This window comes from Crinia signifera, chromosome 7 (genome assembly GCF_055691185.1).
Source record: "Crinia signifera chromosome 7, ASM5569118v1, whole genome shotgun sequence".
Lineage (NCBI taxonomy): Eukaryota > Metazoa > Chordata > Amphibia > Anura > Myobatrachidae > Crinia > Crinia signifera.
In genome coordinates this window covers 146,163,432-146,188,081 of record NC_139223.1, presented here as the reverse complement: position 1 = coordinate 146,188,081, position 24,650 = coordinate 146,163,432, and the positions used below count along the sequence as shown (strand labels likewise).

The 24,650-nt window shown below is 38.8% G+C and overlaps 1 protein-coding gene across 2 annotated transcripts in view; it reads left to right on the top strand.

Annotated features, from left to right (window-relative positions):
• Positions 1–24,650, top strand: part of CSRNP3 (cysteine and serine rich nuclear protein 3) — a 144,587-nt gene that overhangs the window by 70,831 nt on the left and 49,106 nt on the right. Inside the window, exon 1 of one of the 2 annotated variants that reach the window (XM_083153918.1) lies at positions 8,909–9,215. The exons of the other annotated variant lie outside the window; for it this stretch is intronic. The gene's annotated coding sequence lies outside the window, so the exon portion shown is untranslated. Of the gene's footprint in view, positions 1–8,908; positions 9,216–24,650 lie in introns of those variants that run through there. 2 annotated transcript variants of the gene reach the window in all.

Here is a 24,650-nt window from a genome sequence, read left to right as displayed (position 1 = left end):
CCCCTCCCAAATTATAACTTTAGATTAGAATTTCAATAATTTAAGGGGTCCAAAATTAGGTTCAAATAAGTCACCTGAATCACCTTCCTATTAGTCATCTTCAATTTAATATAGAAGGCTAAAATCACCATTAAGGGAATTCCCGGGAAATTTTCCCCATTTTTATTAATTATACACTTTCACCTGGGGGGCAACGACCTCACGCATAATTCCGGTCTCAATATTCGTTTTGAGATTAGGAATTTAATGCTGGATTTAATTAGAGAGTGGCGTTTTCTGTAGATTCTTTTGGTCAAAGATTATACCTAGGAGGATCTGGAGAGATGCGGTTAGTCCAGGGGCCATTGATCTTGTACGGAGACGGATTAACTCCGTGGTCGGCAGGGCAATCGTTGTGGAAGGTGGGATGGTCAACAGGCTTGAGGCCATTTCCTTTAGGAACGAGACCCTGTATCGGTCGGATGGACTGCATCTCTCCTTTGATGGTGAATGGATTTGTTTCTTCAAGGATATGATGGACGTTCTGAGAAGTTTAGATGGTTAGTGTTAGAGGAGCTTTGAAGTATTGTGGTGGCGGGTCAGTTTGTAGACAAACTGATATGGCGGAAAGAACGGTAGTTTAAATTCTAGCGGTATTTACATTTAGCTGGTGGTTGGTGTCGAGATGTGGGCATCACCGATCCAGGTGGGCCCACATCTGGACCTTAACAATCATTTACTTCGGATAGGCAAAATTTTTGCGGACAGTTTGTGTGTCAGGGCAGGTGGCCCAATTTTTCTGGCTCGGGCAGAGTGGTGAGCTCTGCCTTAGTGATATATGCGAGGTCAGGGGCAGAGGCAGAAGGTCAACCCCTGGCCTTAAGGGCAGATGGCCCTTTGGGAAAAGTCTGCATATAAAGTTGTCTGTTGCCAAGGACGCTGGCAGTTGGCCGGTCCTAGGCAAAAGGGCAGGAGGCCCTTGGATCCGGAGTTTATTATTTTCATTACTTTTTTATTTTACCAGCTGATGTGTTTTATTGCCATGCCGTTCTTTGCCCGCCACCTTAGTTAGAGCAGGGACGTAAATTTCAGTTAGTTTCAAATAGGCCGCCCCTGCTCAAAATAAATAAGCCGTCCCCTTTAAGCCCAATTCAGTTGTACGCGTCATTATTTCATAGATAAGTGGTGTAAGTGTGGATGAATGCCTATGACTGTGTGGAGTTTATGTTATTATGCATTTCTTTAACTGTAATGTTTGCTCATCATCTCTAATACCGCTTTCAGACCGCACTCTAGACCCAGGTTATTGCCGTGTTCTTGCGGCCCCAACACGGGTCAAGGTGCGGTCTGAAAAGGCCACCACGGGTAGAGCAACATAGGTGTTCAACCCTGGTAATGACTAGGGTTGAACACGGCTATGACCCGTGTCAAGTGCAGTGTGAACGGGTGCCTGGGTCAAGCGACCCGTGTCCCGTTCACAGTATGGAGGAGGCAGCACTGTCAGCTCCAAGTACTGCCTCCTCCCAAGCCCCCGATGACGCGCCGCCGCCCAGCTCCGCCTCATGTGACGTCACCAACTCGGCAATATGCTGTGTCGGTGTCGGAACTTTCAGACCGCATATGCCGTGTTGCTCTGGGGATGGGACCCGTGTGCTAATCCCGTGTGCTAAACGGCATTTGCGGTCTGAAAGTAGTATTAAGGTGTCCTCACTATGGGCCAGATCAAGCTTCAAAAAGTGATAAAATGGAGAGGGATAAACAGCCAGCCAACCAGCTGCCATGTTACAGGCTGTGTTTGAAAAATGACAGGTATGACCCGATTGGCTGGTTATCACTCTCCATTTTATCACTTTTTGAAGCTTGGTACATCTGGCCCATAGTGAGGACTCACACCTTAAAGATGACAAGCAAATATTACAGTTAAAGAAATGCATAATAACATTACAGTAGGTAGTACTTTTGACTACATTGATCCCATTATCACACTCATGGTGTGTATATACCGTATGTATGTAAATAACATTCTATTCTCACTTTGTCTGGGTTATTCAGCCTTAAGCCACATCTTCCTGACATCACTGATAATAATTGGCTCATTGGAGGCCAATTTTTGCTCTCACAGGAATGGATGATTTTAAAATGTCATGTCTTGGGAGACTGAGAATTGCTGAAGTAATGACCACAAAAGCCATACCTCTCACACTAAGGGGATTTCTGCATTAATTATCACAATGTCGCCCCACCCCAACCTTACAGGAGTGAATGTTTTGTTCTATATCCTGACAGTAGATGTACAGTATGCTTAAAGTAAGCAAGCATTTATTTCACAGCAGTATTTCGAACAAGGCAAATTAGGCATACACGGTGCTTAGAAAATAGAAATAAATAACATGTAGCATATTCAGACAATTGGTATAGCATTCATATATAACACCTTATTGAAGCCCATTTATGAATTTGTGGTTGCAAGAGGAGATGCAGTTGACATATTATATATGTTGTGTTTGTCCAGTACAGAAGCAGTGCAAAAACACTGGATGTTCAGCCCTGCATAAAAAATAATAATAATAATAATAATAATAATAATAATAATAATATATATATATATATATATATATACTGTATATGTGCACATTTATATATATATATATATATATATATATATATATATATATAACTGTCCCAGAAGGCACCTGGGTCCCTGACCAGCTGGGGGAGTGCCAGGTCAACACACACCTTGCTATATATATATATATATATATATATATATATATATATATATATAAATATACATCACATTTACCAGTATTTGGACCAAAGAAACGACCTTCTGGTGAGGTGCCCTTGACCACACGGAGCATAAACTACCCTCCAGAGGTGACACCTGGTTTGCAACTTGAGTGGTGGTGTATAATCCACCTACAGTGGACTAAGGTCATTTTAGAGTTCTCTTTACAGCCAATTGTCCCCAGAGAGGACTAAGCAGCATAGGAACAAGCAGGATGCTAATCTCCATAACAGGGAGCCTATGCATTTATATTCCTCATTGTGTCAATATTGCAGGTTTTTATCTTTATTCTATTTTATCTGTGTACGGTATTAATAAATTAGGATGAATTATTTTTCCAATTGATCCAATGGTTAATTCAAGATTATTCAAGGGCTAGTATTTTCTTTGTTTGTTTTCCACATTGTTTAAAAAATTAGCCAGAATTTAATTGACTGCTGTGGGTATCAGCTGCACATTTGTTCTTTTTACCCACTTTACGTACTTTTACCCATAAGCCCAATTCTACAAATGCTACATTTTATAGTTTCTCATCTCTACAGTGTTCCAGTGGAATTTCTTCTTTATTATTTATGGAACTCATATCAGCTAATCTCCAAATGTTGATTGACCTAAGCAAAAGCTTATTTCATAGACAATCTATGCAATTTCTAGGAAATAACGCCCATTTCATTTTTAAAGTGAATTTACTAACAGATTTTACATTTAAATGTACCAGTCTGAGTTAGCAGTATAAATAAATCGTAAAGCTTATATTCTGTATAAAAATACATCCTCTTACCTGAGCAATAGTACTATTTTCTCTAGGACCTATTGTATACCAAAATGATGAACTGAGCATTATGTTTCCGCTTAATATCAGCGATTGAATAGTGCTAGCACCAATAGTTGCTATTATTATTGTAAAGACCTTTAACTTGACCAATTCCATTGGTGCACAATGCTCCGCCTCCATTGTCTCTAATTATTTTCAGAAGACTGGAGCATGTGCCATATCAGATGCTGTTTGGTCCTTTTTATTTATACAGGTTAAGTATCCCTTATCCAAAATGCTCGGGAGTCAGGACCAGAAGCATTTTGGATACCGGATTATTCCGTATTTCTGAATATTTTTGGATTTCAATGATTTATCTTGCATTTATGTGGTATCAAACACATGAAATACACACATATATATATATATATTATTTGTGCATGAAACAAGGCTTTAAAACATGAAACAAAGTTTGTATAGTATCTCAGGCACTGAATTTGAATTCTAAGTAGTGCCAGCTACAAATCATGTCCCCGGTGGTGCCAGTTACAGATGTCCCCAGTAGGTTTTAAGCAAAAAAATAAAAATTAAAAGTACATTTTGGAAACTATGGTTTTTGGAATAATTTGGATAACAGATATCTGGATAAGGGATACTCAACCTATATATTTTAACATGAGACTATTATTACTGCGTTGTTTGGTGGCATGGGATGGGGCTGTGTATTTTTTTAATGGAAGTATGAATCTGTATATATTTCTTTCTGTATATGGCGAGCATTGTTTTACTTTATTTTCTGTTGTTCATATAGTATGCCGATCATCACTTGATACATCAATAATGCATTTGTGCTAGAAAATAGTGACGCAAAGACTAATAAAACGGAACCAATCTGTATAGCCCCCTCCAAAAATCTAACATATTATTACACCTTTCATTTTTATTTGTTCACGGTCTTGTATCACTCACAATGCATTTAACCGAGTTGTCTGTTGTTTTGTTCATGAATTCCCATTGCTGTTAATTAATTAGGTGCAAATAAAATGCCTTTCAGTCCTGCTCACGTGCAAAAGTGTGAAACCTCCAGTGGGAGAAGTGAGGGCTGTGTGGATTAGGTGCATGAGTGTGCCTAAGGGTAGAACACTATGAGGTCAATTTACTAAGATGGGAGTTCTATCGAAGATGGGATGTTGCCCATAGCAACCAATCAGATTCTATCTCGGATCTTCTAAAGGGTGCTAAATAAATAAGTAGAATTTGATTAGTTGCTATGGGCAACTTCCCATCATCAATAGAACCCCCATCTTAGTAAATGTACCCCTACATCTCTGGACCTCATAAGAATGTATCTGGATAGCCTATGACATGATCCATTCTCCTGCAGTCTTTGTTCTTCTGAAAGTGTGTGGTTAAGCCCCATTTGGCCTTCACTTTGTTTAATCTCAGGTAATCAGTGGCGGTTTTTACCTATGGGCTGCAACCCCCCCCCCCCCATGCCCCAGGTAAAATCTGCCACTGTAGTGAAGCCATATGCAGTCTGTGAGACTGCACTGGCTTCACTGTGACTGGCAGTGACTTCCTATTGGAAGTCCAACCTGCCAGTCACCAAGGCAGTCCAATTTGGAGGTGTTCTCCGGGACGCCTTGCTGCGGGCTGCCATGCAAAAATGGCAGATGCGCATGCGCAGTACCTATATAGGTACTGGGCACGCGCTGGTCCCGGTTCCTGTCATTTGTATTCTACAGGCGCCGGGACCATAGATCCTTCTATTGGCTGTTGCCGATGCAGCCCATAGAAGCTGGTTGCATGCACAGTACAGATGTTTGCGGCCAGAGGCAGCCCCCCTCCCCCGATCAGATAAGAGCCGCCACTGCAGGTAATATAAATGGTTGAACTACCTGCTCACGTTTCTAATACCTGAACCCACTACTGCCATTGTATGGTGTGTGCATCCCTCTGCAAAAACAAGATTTTAGGGTTTTAGGAATTTGAATGATTCCAAATTTATCACTGTTTATTGCAGCAATAATTTTAAGGTATCACCCCAAATGTATAGCAAAAATGTCAAGGGAACTGTGCCTGCGATGTGTAAAAGAAAAGCGATTAATAATGCAATTATTTTACTTCTAGCTTTTCAATACGGTCACACTATTTCACAGTCTGAAGCCCCCAGTCCTGCTGAGAGAGGGGGGTGGGGGACAGGTACTAATTACCAGGGCCCAGGCTTGTTGGAAAGGCCTGACGGGGTCCATGCCTGCTTCCCCTAGAACCCCCCCTTCCCCCCGGCTCCAGTAAGCACGTCATTCCTCCTCTGCACCATCTTTTTAAATCGGCAATCATTCACAAAGAAAAACAATGCCTTGTAAATGATTGCCGCTTTAAACAAATGTCAAAGTTCATCCAACACCACGCACCTCCCGCATACTCGGATGTATGTAGTATATTATAACGAAAAATAAATTTGCTTAAATCGTAGAACGGGATGGTTCTTCTGTGCTGGTAAAATGAACCATTCCATAAATAAGCCTTTTTGAAGCAAGGAAACAAAATACAGACATAAACCTCTGTATCGCATTGTTTTGTATGCATAAAAATGATCTATTAAAGCTTTTAGTAATGCATACATTGTGTATATACACAGTTCAAAGTTTTTTCTTCTCTGCAAGAAATTCCTCCCACATATCTTCTGTATAATAAGGAATATGACATTGAATCAGCTGTTCATTTGTACTCATCTGAGACATGACTGTGAATGTTACATGGACCACAGCCTTCTAAATGAATGAGCTACATATATTAATGTACGAGCCGAGTGCGCCCATCATTAGTATACTGTAGTATATGCAATTAATCTAATAGAAAGCAGAAGCTTTCATAAGGAAAAAAAATATCCGGGTCAGAGAAAGGGCTTATGCAGACAAGCTTCTTTTTTTTTTTTCTAAAGCGTTCGATGGCTGTTTGAAACGTGATTGGGATGCAAAGAAGCATGGATTTTAATTTTAAGGGTTCAATGTGCTTTCTCAAAGCCTGCTTGTCTTATGTGAATGCTGATTGGTGAAGTAATGGTGATGCTTTGCGTCAAGCTTAGACATTGCCTGCGCTGTCCCCACTCTGTCAAATATAATCGATTTATATTGCAATTCTCATTAAGGATATAGTAAATATGCCTGGGAATGGATTGGAGAACACATTCCAGATGCTCTGTTCAAACAAAGTACAAGATTTTATCTACACTGTAACATGTTTTGTGTTTTAACTCCCATGTACTCTATGAGATGGCACCCACAACGTTGAGCACCCACACGCAAATGACTAATGATATTTTCCGTATCCGGATGGCTCACAGACATTTTCTAGGTAGACCGTCAATAGGTCTACATCAAAAGGTCAACACGCACTAGTTTGACATTGACAAAAGGTTGAAATGCATTAGGTCAAGAAGTGACCAAAAGGTCTACAGACGCAAAAGGTGGACATGGCAATGATTGCCACCTGAGTTTTTCATGATTTTTCCCAATTTTTAGGACCTTTCACCATCCACATGGAATCCGAATGGGAGCGGTATAATGTGCAGAGCACAGCAGCAGCGGAATGAGGCTCCCTTTTCTGTGACCTTGTTGGGTTATGAGGAAAAATTTGCAATGATTTTGGTCACGGAGTGCCTACATCAAAATTGTTATGGCAGAACTTTACTGGATTAAATTAGAGATGTGGGTTCAGTTCTCCGGAAATACGAAGCCACCTTAACTTTGTGGATATAAACAGAACGAAAACCTGGCCTGGATCTCCATGAGCTGATCCAAACCAAGTCCCAGTTCGAATCATCCCATGATTTGGAATTAGTTTGGATTACAAATATGTCATTATAATCAGTTTATTATCAGTTATTTTATATAGTGCATACATATTCTCTAGTGCTTTTACAGATAGAATATTTGAACATTCACATCAGGCCCTGCTCCAGTGGATCTTACAATCTTACAATATTTTTGGATTGTGTGAGGAAACCGGAGTACCCGTAGGAAACCCACGCAAGCACAGGGAGAGTATACAAACTCCGCACAGTTGGGGCCATGGTGGGAATTGAACCCATGACCTCAGCAGTGCGAGGCAGTAATGCTAACTATTACACCGACTGTGCTGCTATGTGTTTAAATCACTAATTAGCAATTTTTATTGAATTTTTAATTGAACCAAAAATCTAATCAGAACCAAAACACTTACATTAAGGGCAGTTTTTCCAAAAACAAAAACTGATTAATTAGAACCAAAACACTTGGGTCCGCACACATCTCTAAATTAAATGATCTCCTTAAAGTGTTCCTGTCACCTAAACAGATTGGGGCAGCCATTTTATGGACTAAACCAATAAACATATAGTAGCAACTAGGAAATAGTGCTTCATGACTGATCAAACCAAATACTGTAGGAATTATATTATTTATTCATCATTTTTAGATTGATTGTGCTATATACTCTAAAGCATACTCATGTTCTAATGGTATTTACTAAAGTAAATACCCTTTTCCTTCACATGTTTTCCATGCTTTGCTTTTTACCATCATCTCATCCCTATTGCCATCAACGTCACTGAACTCCTGGGTTCAGCCAACACTGCTTTTGGTGGCATTATGACTGCATTTGTGTCAGTGGTAATAGCGCTTTTATACATTTTCTTCATTGTACATACTGTAAGTCTTCAGTTCTTTTCTGTTGTTTTTCTTTGCACTGCTTCTGTTTATGTACAGTATTATACCTTGGGGAAGATTTAATAGGATGAGAGATTCAGAACATGAGAGATTTGGTAAGAAATCTCCAGTTTTTTTAAAGCGGCAATCCTTCACACTGCAAAACCAGTTTGATTTTGCAGTGTAAATGATTGCCGCTTTAAAAAACCCTGGAGATTTCTTACCAAATCTCTCACTTTCTGAAACGCTCATCCTATTAAATTTCACCCATTATATCTACAAATGAATGACTTAGAATTTTCAGTACCCTTATTGATTATACAAAAAATACATTTCTCACACATGTCTATTAGCATCGGTACATTTACAGATCCATTTAACGGATACAAAAAAAATAAAAAATTATATTTCATGTGAATGATTGACCCTGTATTGTCCATTTGTACAAAATGCCCATAAAAATATTTTATAAGGATGTTTTGTTCATTTACAAGACTTGATTTCACGACACCAATGATCCCGTTATTTTTTTTCTTTGCTGAAAAACATGTTGTTTGAGGATTTTCCATGATTTGTAGTGGATTAATGACTTCAAACAGCTTGGCTGATTTGCTAGACTTTCCTCTTGCTAGGATTCAGCAGCTGATAAAAATATCTGTAGACAGTGAAAGCAGTGGATGCATTGCCTGGCTTTTGCAGACAAGACTCCCATGTGATCAGCATACAGGCAGGCTCAGTGAGACGGGAGCAGTTCTACAGGCAGTAGGTAACGAGTCTTTGTGCAGACTGGAGCTCTTAACGCTGAACAATAAAACGTATGCTAGCAGCTATAAAACACAGCTTTGGGAAATTAGAAAAAAAAGCATTATTCAAACACAGAAGACGACAAATAACCTTGACTGTGTTGTGTTTTAAATCTCAGTAATCAACATTCCATGGATTTTAATTAGGATTGCTGGATATCAAGAGTGCATGGATTGGCAAACTGCAGTTTGAGGCTGAGCAGGTCAGTTCTTTCTGGGATCTATTGGTTTATATGGTATACATATTGTACGGTAGAGGATTTCATTCTATCAATTTTGTTGTGGTTATGCTCATTTGGATATTCTGCACGGGAACATAATCCTAGTTTTATAGTAGTATGTTGATATATGTTCATTTATGTTTGAATGGCCTGTAAAATATATATATAATGCCTAACCGATTATGGGAAATATATGCTAGTGATGAAATTGACATCTATTTATTTATATTTAGAATATTAGATTCAAAACCATTCAAAACAATCCATTCATAAATTTAGATTTTTTGTAAATAGATTTTTTTTTTTTTTTACAATTATGCAGATATTTCAAAACCATATATTGTGCATATTTTTAACATTTAAATCTTAAATGTCAATTCCATTATTGGTGCAAAGTTATTTCATTAAAAGTGTTTTTTTGTGTTTTTTTTTAATTGTTCCTTTCATCGTTTAATGTTGCCTTTTTATCCTAATCCATCTGCATCATTTTCTGCTTGTATAAACCCTGCTTATACTGTCATTAGAATTCAGGAACTGGACTTCCAAGACATTGTAGTTTTAACTAGTTCATTATCATCTACACAAACACATGCAAAGCTTCAATTTTATATATTAGGCTTTCAGCTTTCAATTAAAGCGCCTTTGTCTCGGTGAGGATTTCCATGACAATTGCTGACTACACAAATTTATTCAAAGTGAGAGGAAATCAGTAAAGCTGTATTTAGGTCTAAACTTCACAATTCCTTTTAATTGTGTTTGCAATTTAAAAATAATTAAAATCTAAAACATTTATGTAAATTGGAAATGATTTTTTTTGTCAACTGCAAAGATGCATGGAAACAACACATTAGAAGTGTTAAAATATCTTGAAATAAATAGACAACCATGTTTTTGTACATTTATTCCGTTGACTAAAACAAGTGTCCATAATTACAGAACTAGCATTCAGAAATATTATAATTCTACAGTGTGGTTTTTTTTCTCCAATTGCCAAGAACAAGATAGTATTGTATGGTTGCAATTTTGTTATTTGATTATGACTACAATATTTGTTTCCTTTATTATCATCCTAAAACATCATATTCCTTTCAGCTATTTGGGACTGTCCTAGCATTATGTAAATTAGATAACAGTAGGCTTAGCTGCAGAGACGGGGGGCGGGACTTTGAGATCAAAGGTCATTGTACTAATGAAAAGCTGAATAGGGGAAAAAATGCTGGAAGTTACTGCAATGTCTGCTGAAAAGGGAGTGTGCACATTGCCTTGAAGTACTATAGCTGTAGACTGAAAGATCTTGGGCCTTAATTAGCCATCACTAACGCAGCAGCAAATTCTAAGCATAGGCTGCTCCCATGTCTGACAAATGCAAAACAAAGAGATTTTTTATCCATAATACATATGTTATAACCCATTATCTTAATATGTTATTGTATTATTAAAAATATGTTTTTCATCAGTACTACATAGTAAATCTTGCAGAACAATAATGATGTACTATACAAAGAGATGAGCTATTTTAGGCTGATAAAATAATCAATAATGTTATGGTCCCTGTGGGGTGATTGATTGTTAAGTGAATCAATAGATTACAACGTATAGATCTGGATGCAAGAAAATAAATCTTGTCCGAATAATGCTCTGTAATTTTATTCATGTTTCCATGTGCATTCGGTTTTCTCTTGGTTCTAGATCACATGCTACGTCTGTCTCTTTTGCTTTTCTTTTTTTTTATAATTACGCATACAGTAGGTGCTTATTGCCTTAGATTGAATTACGAGATTTAAACATCTGGCATAAAAAACCCTTTCCCATGGACCTAAGCTTTGCAACCAGACACCTGAAATGTACAATTTAAAATGGAGAGAGATGCAGAGTTTTGGCTTGTTCTCTATGACTTGCACAATAATGATGTGCTGCATTTATCATCCATGCATGACACCATTGAATCTAGCTGTTCTGATATCTGTTGTCTGTTAGAATATCATCCATTTAAAATAGAACAAAAAATGATTTATGCATGATCTGCTAATTTACAGTGGACATGAGAGATATTATGTAAAAGGCAATATATCAAAACAGGGATTGGAATTATTTTTTGCACAATATTTTTTGCAAGCCCATGGTAATAATATATTCACATTAGTAGCCGTAGAATTCAAATATAATTGACCAACATAACAATCATACATAATTCCCCATGTATTTACATGATCATGCCATAGAACTTCAGACATTCAGACAAATTTGACCTCTTGCTACAATGCCTCTATCTACTATTCTTTTGTTCATTGGACAAAATAACTGTTAGATGAAAATTACAGTATATTGCGCTAAAATTGCCTGTGTTCAATACATATCTCTGTATTTATGATATTAATAATATTAATAATAATAATAATTATTATTATTATTGTTTTTATTATGATAAGATAACCCTACTTTATTTTCTGTGTACCCTGCAATCACATTCTATTTATTAGAATTTTGGGTTGACCTAAACATGCCTCAGTAGGTATTATTTGCCCATTAATATCTCTGTTGTGTTCCCATTGGATACTCCGCACTGAAATGTCCCAGTTCATCTACAGGGCTAAACTCCTACTGTGCTCAAAATCAGATATTGTCCAAAAATCCACATGGTTACCTTCAATGTGCCAGGGAATATAATGGGCCACTTCAAAAAAGCTCCCTTGCTAATTGGGAAAAAGGGCATACAGTAGATATCTATTTTTTGACACCGAACAAAGAATGAAAAATGCACACACTGATATACTGATAATATGCTGATTTGCAGTTGTAAAAGTAGCCTTAAGATTTTATATAGCCTCCTTATTGCAGACTATAGCATGCAATTATATTTCTGTGTACTTTGTGTTACCATTTGAGACAATAGAATACAGGTATGACTGCACTTGTAATACCGTATTTTGTGATATTGTGTAATGTTGCTTTTAAAGCAATTGAAAAATGTACAGTATGCAGAAGGAGCAATCCTGAGTATTAAATGGGAACAGTTAATGTTATGTAAAACATTTCCCATTTATTTAAATATTTCCGTGGGGCATCTGGAAAGGAATTACAGATTTGTCCACATACACATTTCCCCATTCAAGCTGTATGGTGAATTTACCCATACGTAGCTAAACCTTGTGATTTTTCTTAAGATATGCTGTTTTAATCTGCTACTTTACACAAATTATTTTGTGGCAGAAAAAAAGTGAATCCATCCAATCCCTATTCATGGTTGAGAGTCTTACCCGTAATTAAGCATTTTGTGCCAAATTAAGTAAAGGTGTATGAGGACTAATTTCTATATATTAAAATATAATGTGTAATAAGAAATGTTCTTTTCATAGAATAGTCCTTATTGCCCATTGAATAAGCTTTGATTGGCTTAGATAATTCAGCATCTATTATATTTGACCTGTTTTAATGTTGCATCAAGGACTAATTGAATATAAGTATATCCTAAACAATTGGGATTGATGGGGAATGGGAGAGGGTGGGCGGTATTAAGCAGTAGAGAAAGAAAGTAGAGTAGTTGGCTAAAGCAACCAATCAGCTTGCAACGGTCATTTAAAAAAATGGTATAGGGAAATGACAAAAGTGAATTGTTGCACTGGGTATCTGCTCAATTTTATCTCTCTGCAAGGGGCATATGTAATAGCGCCTGAGTTTACTGGAGGTGCAGGTTGCCGCATAATCTCAGCCATTTTTTAAAGTGTCAGTCAATTACAAGGAATGGTTTTGTCTTGTAAATGATTGCCGCTTTAAAAAAAGTAGAGTTCAGCTGACATACCGCACCTCTGGCGAATTCAGATATTATTATATTATTACATATGCCCCCAAGATACAAATAGCCCCTGGGTATGTTTTGTTCAGCTATATGAGGGTGGGGTGATGGTGCCCCCCCAACTTTCAATCTAAGTGTATCCTTTAAAACCAGTCAAAACCAGTTAAATCAGTTATTGCCAGTTACCACAATTGATATAATATCCATGAAAATTGCATTTATTCCTTTACCAACATTAACAACAGTTTTGTTTCTTGTGATAGTCTGTGATAGTTCTTTTTAATTATTTTATTATTTTACTTGTTACTGGTGTTTGACATGTGCTAGCTTTTAGGAAGCAAAATAATAAAAACTTTCGGTACTTATGTAATATCTGGGCTCCCGTTTTTCTTATGAGACCGCGTCCCCTCGCCACGCTTCGGGCACGGTGGCTCGCTGCGCTCGCCATACTATATAAAATCCACTCCATGCGTAGTTGGATAGTAGGGGTATGAAAAAATGGGGTGCATTTAACATGGGAGCCCAGATAATACATAAGTACCAAACTTTCAATGGAAAACTACCTTTAGCACCCCAATACTCATTCAAGACATTTGCTGTATTTGGTAAAAAAAATGTTGTTGTTTATAACATGAAATGAGTTTAATAATTATAAAGAACAAGCAGTATTAGGGCCACACACCGTCCTCTGATAATTAACCTGCTTTTTTTATCAGATTTGTTTCTTACTGTATACCATGTAACGCTTTATTAAAATGCCTGCTGTTTTATTATTACATTTATGTGTCTTTGTTCTTAAATGTGTCGTTTAAACTTATGACTGAGAATAAGGGTGCTGTGAGGCTCTTTTGAAGGATATAGGGATTCCCAATGGGACCCCGACAAATACCCAGTTGCCCATCACATTTTTAGAGCATGGTATGTTTGATTATCCATAAGTATGTAATATTTTCTGGTCACATATACCATAAAAACATCTGGAATAAAACTTCATGACAATCAAAATATGTCCTTTGTATCACCATCTTGAATAGCTTCATGTATTATGAAGTTGATCTGTACCCTATTTCCATTTACTAAGGAAGACATTTACAATATGTAAAATGATAGAATCTGATTGATTACTTCCGCTTTTCCTCTTTAGATAGTATGTTAAATCAATTAGTTAAATCAAGTTTGCTAAATCAATCACTTTGTTAAATCAATATAAAAAAAGCACATATTACTGTAAGCAGTTGCAATAGTAATTACTGAGACAATGGGGTTATTCAGGCCCGATGGACAAAATCATGCTGCACTGCAGGTGAGGCAAATGTAACATGTGCAGAGAGAGTTAGATTTGGGTGGGGTGTGTTCAAACTAAAATATAAATTGCAGTGTAAGAATAAAGCGGCTAGTATTTACCCTGCACAGAAACAAAATAACTCACCCAAATCTAACTCTCCTCTGCACATGTTACTTTTGCCTCACCTGCAGTTTTGCGATCAGGTCTGAATAACCCCCAGGGTCATGACCATACAATGCAAAGCCAATACTAGTTGCATTTGCTGGAATAACTTAAATACAAAAAAATATTTCAAATAACGGCAGGACTAGATAGCCCCATTATACTGGCAGCATTGACCGTCAGTTTTATTGCCAATAAATGTACTGGACTAATACATTAAAGCAACGTTTATACTCTTGTAAAATGTGTTGTAATCAGGTCTACTGTAACTAACTGGGGGTCATCTGTTTCAGCAGTTTTACAAGATTTCTTAATGCAATATACTTTATGAAGCTGTTCTCCTTTCTTTTCCTTCCCTTTGTTAATCAATCACTACATAAAAAAGTATATAAAAAGCAAAAAAAAAAAACAGAACAGAAAGTATAATTGTATTTTCCAGTCCATACACTAAAAGATATAAAAGATAAATCATTGTGCGCAGACTTTGCATATAGCTGGTCATAAATTTAGTAGATTAATCTCTAACCGAATGTTCTAGTAAAACATAAGCTACAAACTAGCTTATATTGTACTGAGCTATATGTGTACAGGGCCGCCAAGAGAAATCCTGGGCTCCGGTACAACAACTTCCTGGGGCCCCCACGGACGAAACTCCCCTCGGACCCGTTGTTACACCACTGCTTCCAAGGTGGATACAGGGACAAAAATTTACATCGTAATGCCTATTACACGTCACACACCCATTACATATTATACCACATGCCATAATGCTCATTAGATGTTATGCCACACACCGTAGTTGGCCAGTACACATTATGCCATACATCGTATTACCTATTACATATTTTACATCATGCCATAATGCCCATTACACGTTATTCCACACACCGTAATGCTCATTGCATATTAGGGGGTTAGCATTCTCGTTGCCATGGGATTAACCTGCTCTGCCAGGAGTTACATGCTCTGCCAGGGGTTAACATGCTCGTTGCCATGGATTTACATGCTCTGCCATGGGTTACATGCTTTGCCAGGGGTTAACATGCTCGTTGTCATGGAGTTACAGTACATGTTCTGCCAGGGGTTACATGCTGACTTCCAGAGTTGGATCTCAGCCCCAGCAGCATGCAGGGAGGCAGCAGACACAGAGCACCCAGCCACCCACCTTCCACCTTGGAACCAGTGTTGCAAGTAAGGGGGTACGGCGTGGTACGGAGTACCTGTAAGAAATATGTTGCAGGTACGCAGTACCACTTACCTCCTGACCCACTGTCAATTTTATTTTTATTTTAAGTCTAAATATAATGCATCCGCAGCCCGCCTACCCAGCGTTATGATTGGTGCTGTATGCAGCTACCGGCTACTGCTGATTTAGCCTGTCACATTGATAGGCATCAGCGGCGCCGGCAGCATGAAGAGCAGGCTCCACAATTGTAAGCAGAAGCTGCCTGGCTCTCCCCCAAGCAAGAGCCAACCCACCCCTAGTCATTCCCTGCTTCTCATTCCCTGTCTCCTGATGCCACGCCACTATTGTCATTTAGTCACTCCTCTAGCTTTGTGTGACCACGCCCCCTCATGACACATAGCCACCCCCATTTTTGGTGGAGGCTATCAGTACCACCAAGAAAAAAAATCTACTTGCACCACTGCTTGGAACACAGCCTAAGTAAATGTACCCCAAAGAGTCAGTTCCTCATACTCATTCTCTTAGACTTCTCTGTTAAACAAATCGAGCCTCATCAATGTCTAACCCTTATACATACCTCCCTACATGACCCATTCTAGGAGGGACAAAATGCCCTGCTCCTTGACTTGCGTGTCAGTGGCAGTTGCGGAGGTAGGACTGCACCACTGGCAAAGTTCAAATAGAGAAGCCACACCTGTCAGTGAGTTCTGTACTGTAGTGTTTGAGGTGGTAGTTGGTGTGGTTCCCCTATCTGAATTTTGGACTGTGCTGCAGCCCTGCAACTCTGCAACTGCCACTGGCAGCAGCTGCAGCTGGAACTGAGCATCTTGCCCCTCCTGGAATGGATCATGTTGGGAGGTTTGCCTTATCTTCTACATAGATTGAATACGTTGCTTGAGTATTTTTGCTCCACCAACTTGCGATTACTGGTTAGCATTTGATTATGCATTCACATGGTTAGTTATTTTCACAAAAATAAAACCAAGTTATGTTCTTCTGCCACATAAAGTTAAATATATTTTTATAACATCCACTAGAATGCCTATCTCAAGATGGCATTGTGTAGATCCCCATGTGTCCATTTTATAGTGTATAATTGGTTCTACTGGACTTTGCAATACTAAATAGCTTTTTTAGAATTCTGACTCATTCTCTTAGTACCACATTGAAACATTATTATAGATATTAAAGAGTATATATATGTGTATGTTTGTGATTGATATAGTAAACAAATAAAATAAAGTAATGCTTATATAACTATTGCTTTGGAGTTTTGCTTGTTAGTGATTATCACTGTGGTCTATGTAAGTTGAATGGGTTGATGCAACCTTGGTCTGTAGACCATGGATGATGGGGCAAGGTGGTAGAATTCCTATATGCAGCAAAATTGCAAAAATCTGGTTAGTGGAAAGCAGTTATTGGCTGAAGAATTCTGATGCAAAAGTAATGGAATTAAAGTTACTTTTATGCATATGATTGTGAAAGGTTGCGTGAACAGAGATGTAGAAATGTATAAAGGTAATGAAATAAGGGTGTGGATTAATAGGTCAACAGTGTCTAGGACAACAGTCAATAGGGTAGAGATGTGCAGGCTCTGATTTACTCTGATTTACTCTGATTTCAAAGTAGGATCTTATTGGCTATCCCTAATCACATGACAGTTGTTGACAGTTGATATCCAATAAGATCCTGCTTTAAAATCAGAGTAAATCAGAGCCTGCACATCTCTACAATAGGATGACCATTATTGGTTGAGATGCAATAGTTTGATGCATGAAAAAGGTTGACTCTTGACAGACATTGACAAAAAGGTTGACACAAGCAAAAGGTTGAAAAGGAAATTGTTGAGGGGCAGGGCGACACAAGGGGGTTTATTCTAGTTCATTCTTTCTGACAAAATCCTTCTTAGATGGACAAAACCATGTGCACTGCAGGGGGGCAGATGTAACATGTGCAGAGAGAATTAGATTTGGGTGAGTTATTTTGTTTCTGTGCAGGGAAAATACTGACTGCATGATTTTACACTTCAATATAGATCTCACTTTGAAGAAAAACCCCACCCAAATCTAATTCTCTCTGCACAAGTTACATCTGCCCCACCCGCAGTGCACATGGTTTTGTCCATCTAAGAAGGATTTTGTCAGAAAGAATGGACTAGAATAACCCCCAAGGTTTCACAGGTGTTTTGGTTGTGTATATGAATGTGAATAGGGGTTCAGCAACCGCTGATGTTATACTTTTTATATTATATAAATGTTCTACAAGCTTATCAATGAACCAGATAAATGCATTTTAAAAATGACCAGATTTATTATCACAATAATATGTGGACAGACGTTTAAACGTAAATAATATTGTAGATAAAACAAGATGGGAGACTGATTTTAGCTTAAAGTGCAGATTTAAGAAATAAAATAAATAAAATTACTAGGAGGTAGCTTATCTCTGTTGGAGGAGGTTAGAGGCACCATCCAACAAATTTCATCAAAAGATTTCATTATATGATGAAGTCTTTTGATGAAGCGCGTTGGGTGCTGCCTCTGAGATAAGCTACCTTCTAGTTATCTTATTTATATTATTTATTATATCTGCACTTTTTAAAGCTAAAAATCAGTCTCTGTTATCTTGTTTTATCTGTTATGTTATTGATGTTTAAACGTCTGTCCACATATTCTTCTGATAATAAATATGGTCAGTTTTAAAATGCATTTATCTGGTTCATTGATAAGCTTGTAGTACATTTATAGAATATAAGTGTATGACATCAGTGGTCACTGAAACCCTATTCACGTTCACATATTCTTTTTAAAAAAAATGTTTGGGTGTCTATGTCAGTATATACAAGTACATTACCTAGACCTCATACTTAGGGGGTGCCGGACGCGGTCCCGACAGTCGGGATCCTGACAGTCATTTACCCGACATTGGGGTCGCAACTGTCAAAACTCTGATAGACGGGTGCCCGACGGACAACGGCTACTCTCCCTCGTGGGGGTCCACGACCTCCATAGAGGGAGAATAGAATAGGTGGCAAGCGTAGAGAGTCACCGCGCCCACAGCATGGCGAGCGCAGCGATCCCGCAAGGTGCTTTGTTGCACTCACCATGCTGTCTTAGCGTCGGGCTAATGACTGTCGGGATCCCGACTGTCGGTACCCTATACCACACCCATACTTAGGTATAGCTGACACCCTATATAAAAGGTCAGTGGATAGACAATGTCTAAGTTGACAGTCCCTAGGTTGGGGTGTGGTACGGGACTCTGACTGTCGGGATCCCGACAGTCATTATCCCGACTGCCCGGAGTCAGACAGCATGGCGAGCGCAAAAAAGCCCCTTGCAAGCCACCTATTCTATTCTCCCTCTATGGGGGTCGTCGACCCCCATTAGGGAAAATAGCGGGTGGCCGTCGGGCACCCGGCTGTCAGCGTTTTGACGTTTCTCAACGTCGGGTAAACGACTGTCGGGATCCCGACTGTCGGGAACCCGTCCGGCACCCCCTAGGTTGGCCACTAATGGTCAACGGTGACTAGGTCTACACCTAAAAAGACACTAAGAAAAGGTGGACACAAGCCTATGTTTGACATAGGCAAGGGTCGACAGTCAAAAGGTAGACATGAGTTTTTCATGATTTTTTTTCAAAAAGGTGCTTTTTCATACTTTACTATCCAAGTGGGCATAGAGTGGCAATATAATAGTGTGCCCGAAGCATGCAATGTGATGGGACGCAGTACATATATACGGTATCCATGTAAAATATATATATATTTTTTTAAAAACTCATGTAGATCTTTTGACTGTTGACCTTGCCTATGTCGGTGTCGACCTAGTCACTGTCGACCCTTAGTGGTTGACCTATATGTTGTCTACCATCTATACCGTAACAATATAAAAGGGAGTGTTTTTACACAATTTTTTTTACACAATTTGACTGATTTTTATTGAGCTAACTGTGGACTTTTAGATCTTTCCTTGATATCCGAGAGGAGACACACACAAGTGGTACTTAGCTTCTTTCTCTCTAAAACAATTTTTGGGTTGTCTATGTCAATATTTGTCAACATGGTCACTGCAATAATGTACTGCATCCCCATGCTTTGGGCACGGTGCCTTGCTGTGCGATCCACTCTATTATATAATCCCTCTGTGCCCACTTGAAGTAAGAACATCGGTTTAAAAGCAAAATCATGAAAAGTTTGTCGACCTTTTGCTTTTGTTGACTTTTTGTCAATGTCGACTTAGACCATGTAAACCTTTTTCATGTGTCTAAGTTTTGCCTGTGACCAACAATGGTTGACCTATTGACTGTGGACCTCAACTCTGTCGACCTATGGACTGAATACTAAAAATAAAAAGTACTAGTGGTGGTATATACATACACTCACACACACTTGTTACACTATATTAGTATATTTGTGATCTTGACTAAAGTGCAAGGCAGCCCCGAAAATGTCACACATTGTTTTGACCATTTGCTTACATGATGGGCTTTATCTGCTAGTACAATTAAAGGCCCCCTTACACTTGTCCAACTTATTGTCCAACAAGTTGGACCTGATTGACTCGAGATTTATCCTATGTGCAGGAGGATCAATCTCTTGCAATCTCTTGGTTATACCCAATGGCACGGGATTGTGCATTGGGTCCTACACATCAGGCACATCAGATTTTGGCAGATAAATTGGCCCAATACACCTGAATTGGGTCAAATCCGACAAAATCTCACAAGTGTAAGGGGCACTTAATTTGCTTTACAACAAAAACTGTGAGAACCGCCTTGTGTTCCATATGTCATCCATATTGTGTTCTTAAAAATAAGTTTACATATAACCCACATCTTATTTGTGGGTGTGGTATAGCTCATAGACAATGTCTAGGTAGACAGTCAAAAGGTCAGCAGTCAAACTGTCAGCATTGACAAAAGGTTGACAGTCTAAATGTTGACACCATAAACCACCATTTGGTCTGCTGCTTTCTATTTGGTCACAGTTTGTAACTTCTAATATTTTTATGATGTACAGCAATAGGAGATTTATCCCATATAAACTCATTTGAACAAATTTTAGAATCAAAAATTGCTGAAAAGCCCATCTGAAGGACACTGACCCATAAACAGCGAACAGAAACATGCTTATGGAAAGAAGACCAACCAGGAGGTGTGCCATATGTTACTGAGTGCTTTCCTCTAGGGCATCCTGCATCTGTTTTATCATACAAAGGAAATACAGTGGATTTGCTTTTTCAGTCCAATCATTTTTTTTGTAAGCACAAGCTATGAAATGTCAATGAATCATATATTATAGAGTGGAATTGTGTCTGGTATATATGGATGCAGGTATATACCAGATCTTGGTATATACTGTATTCTCCAACATCTGCCTTATCAGCAAAAGTGAAATAGACCTAGGCCCTTATTCTGGTTCACTCGCAAAGGCAAATTCCTTCTCAAATGGACAAAACCATGTACACTGCAGGTGGGGGAATGTAACGTGCAGAGAAAATTAGATTTGGGGGGGGGGGGGGGGGGTTACTTGCAGTGTAAAAATAAAGCAGCCACTATTTACTCTGCACATAAACCAAGTAACTCGCCCAAATGTAACTCTCTCTCTCTGCACATGTTACATCTGCCCCACCTGCAGTGCACATGGTTTTGTCCATCTGAGAAGGAATTTGCCTTTGTCAGTGAACCAGAATAAGAGCCATAAATTAGGTGCCTGTAGATGGACTTTATAGCGGACAGATAGTTGAAGGAATCACCAGTGCAATTCTGCTATTTGTTTACCAACACAAAAGAAACCAGTTTCTAATTTCAAATGGCTTCATAAAAATATTTATCCTAATGAACTGAGATGTAAGTGAATACTCATTCACAGTGACTTGCTGCTGATTGGCTGGAGTGTGAGAAAACCTCTGGCTTTTTTTGTATTTAGATACCTTGTGAGAGTAGGTCCCAAGAGTAGGTACCATACACTACGCAGAGGTATCGCATATGATGTATTGTATGTGATCCAAGTCATGGCTGCAGGATACAACAAATTCTTGCGGCAGCCATGACTTTCTCCGAATCAGATCCGATGCACACTGGACCATGCATCGGATCAGAATTGGAGGTTCATCACATACGATATGGCAGTTTTCACAAGATTTATCAGTCCGATGGGTCAAATTCATGTGAAAAATGGCAATATTGTACTAGTGTATGGGGGCCTATAGACTTCCTTTTACCACCTCACTACAAATCAGAACACCAGTTCACACAGTCTTTGCTATAAGCAGCAATAACAAGGGCATTTCCATCATTCACGGCATGAGGCAAACCAGTCCACGGGTTAGATCAGGGCCTTCAGATTGGTATTGGGTGTGACATAATGCGTGAAATTCAATAGGATGGGAAATTCAGAAAGTGAGAGATTTGGTAAGAAATCTCCAGATTTTTTTTTTTAAAGCAGCAATCATTTACACTGCAAAATCAAACTGGTTTGATTGCCGCTTTAAAAAATCTGGAGATTTCTTGCCAAATCTCTCACTTTCTGAATTTTTTATCCTATTAAATTTCCCCCTATATGTCAGCATTCACTGTATCAACACAAAATGTCATTAAGGATGAAGGATGTCAAAAAATATTTTGACATCATTGAAATCCACAATTTTTGTTCTAAAATTAACTTTAACACTAATTGCGGCCTAACCATTACCGTTACCTCTAATTACACACAAAATACATGGAAATTGAATTTTTTGTATTTTTTTTTTTGTATTTGGATGAGATGATGAGAAAACCCTGGCTACATCAAATTGTGTAACAGTTGGCATGAGGACCAGAAGAAACATCATGTGACCAGCTCACATTCACTGGCCACATGATGTTTCTGCTGCAATTGATCCTACTGTACCACCCAATCATGTTTCTATCCCCTTTAATGTCAGGTGCAGCACTTTAAGCTGCTATCTAATGCAGTTATGAATATATTTGTTTGGCATTTTCTGGGGGGGGGGGGGGGGGGGGGTTAAAATGTCCAAGATCAAACTAATGCACATGATAATGATTATACACTTACATACAAAAAGTGTAGATAACAAGGACACAAAAAGGATATCGCAAGTAGACTGAATTAGTCGATAACCCGGGAAATTTATTTCATGTGCTCTTATGTAGGGAGTGGTGAGAAAAGGGTAAGGAGATGGTGAGGTGGGTGATGCTATGGGTTAAAGGTCAGTCTGTAGAATAGGGTGTGGTATAATAGGTCGACAGTGTCTAAGTTGACCCCAAAAGGTTGACAGACACAAGCTCCATATAGACAAAAGATCTACATAATCAAAAGATTGACATCAAAATGGTCGATGTGGTTTTTTGGGGTGTAAATTTGTAAAATTCAGTACATGAACCCTAATTTAATGTATTGCATGGCTTACTTTGTTCGCCATACTTCGGGCATGGTTCACCATTCCCAATGGGAGTCATGTGGATGATAAATTATGAAAAAGTTTAAATAGAAAAAAATTCTAAAAAACTCATGCTAAACTTTTCATGTGTTGACCGTTGTCATGTCAACCATTTAACCATGTTGACCTTTTGACCATGTCAACCATATGGTGTCAACATATCCTCCCGATACATGAAGAGTTTCTATGAACCAACAGGATAGAAAGACAGGGAGACATTGTAATGAGTGGCCCTTGGTCCTCACATCTTATTAAACAACTAAATAAAAAATGACCACTGCACTGTATATTCTATGTAGTAGGAGTATCATAGTTGATTCATTTAAGCTGTAGACAGCTACAAGTTGGTGGATCGTGTTAAGCGGTGAATGAGTTGATTTTGCTTTTTTCCCCAAGAAACTATTAAGTCTGAAGCAAGTATTCTAGTATTGTTGATGTTCTAGCCAGTGCGTGGTTTACCAAATGAACGGAGTAGGCACTGGCCTATGAGCCCCGCATCTTTTAGGGACCCAGGGACAAGGGATCAAAATAATATTGATTGATCTTTAAAGACTCTGTAGGAATAATACTGTATTAGTGTAATGTACCCATTAACAACTCAAAGTACATAAACCATAGACTATTAACATTTCTGTTTGTAGATCATACACTTTTGGTTGGAAAAATTAAAAACTTATAAGGAAATATTTTGTGTGTGTGTGGGGGGGGGGGGGGCTGAGTTAATAATTTGCTAACGAGGCCCGAGATTTTGACTGCCTGGGGACTTCAAAAGTATTTAATTTGGCACTGGTTATAGAGGGTGTTGCATTAACTTGCTTTGTCATGAATGTCAGAACTTCTTTGTCTTCTGAGAGAAGCATTCAGACATTATTTACTGGACACTGTAATGTTTATATAAAATTCCCCAACATACCAATTTAACGAATGAGACCCAACAAATGCTTACTTAAAGCATTAAGTAGTACATATTGCACAGTGTACTTTGTAAATAGTCCTAATGTCTCTAGTATCATTGTTCGGAAAGACCAGAGACTATAAAACTGATGCTAGTTAGTGGCCTGGATATGGGAGGTTATTCTGGTGTGAATTTCGCATCGCTACACGTCTTTTTAAGCCCGTCTGCCGCTCGCACAGGCTGCCCCCCCCCCTTTTGCAGGGCGATTCAGCCAACCATCGAATGATGTGGAATGATGTGAAAACTAATAACATCCTCTGATGTCAGCTGCCTGCCCCGGCACCCACGTCACTGGTGCATAAGCATGAGAATGACCAGCATTTTCATGGGAACGCCCATAAAACACTGGGCATTCCCATGGGCTCAACCCCCGGCCCGCAGCCCCCCACCCCCCACCCGCACTGTTGTGTGCAAGTGCCCAGCAAAGACTGTTAGCCATGGCCACTCACACATAGCACATGCACATAAATGCGCATGCGCTTTAAGGAAACATCACGCTCCTGTGCGAACTCGCATGGGAGTGTATGGACCTGAATAAGGTCCATGGTCCCTTTAAAACATGGATCGTTGTGGGGTTTTTATCTTGAAATTGTG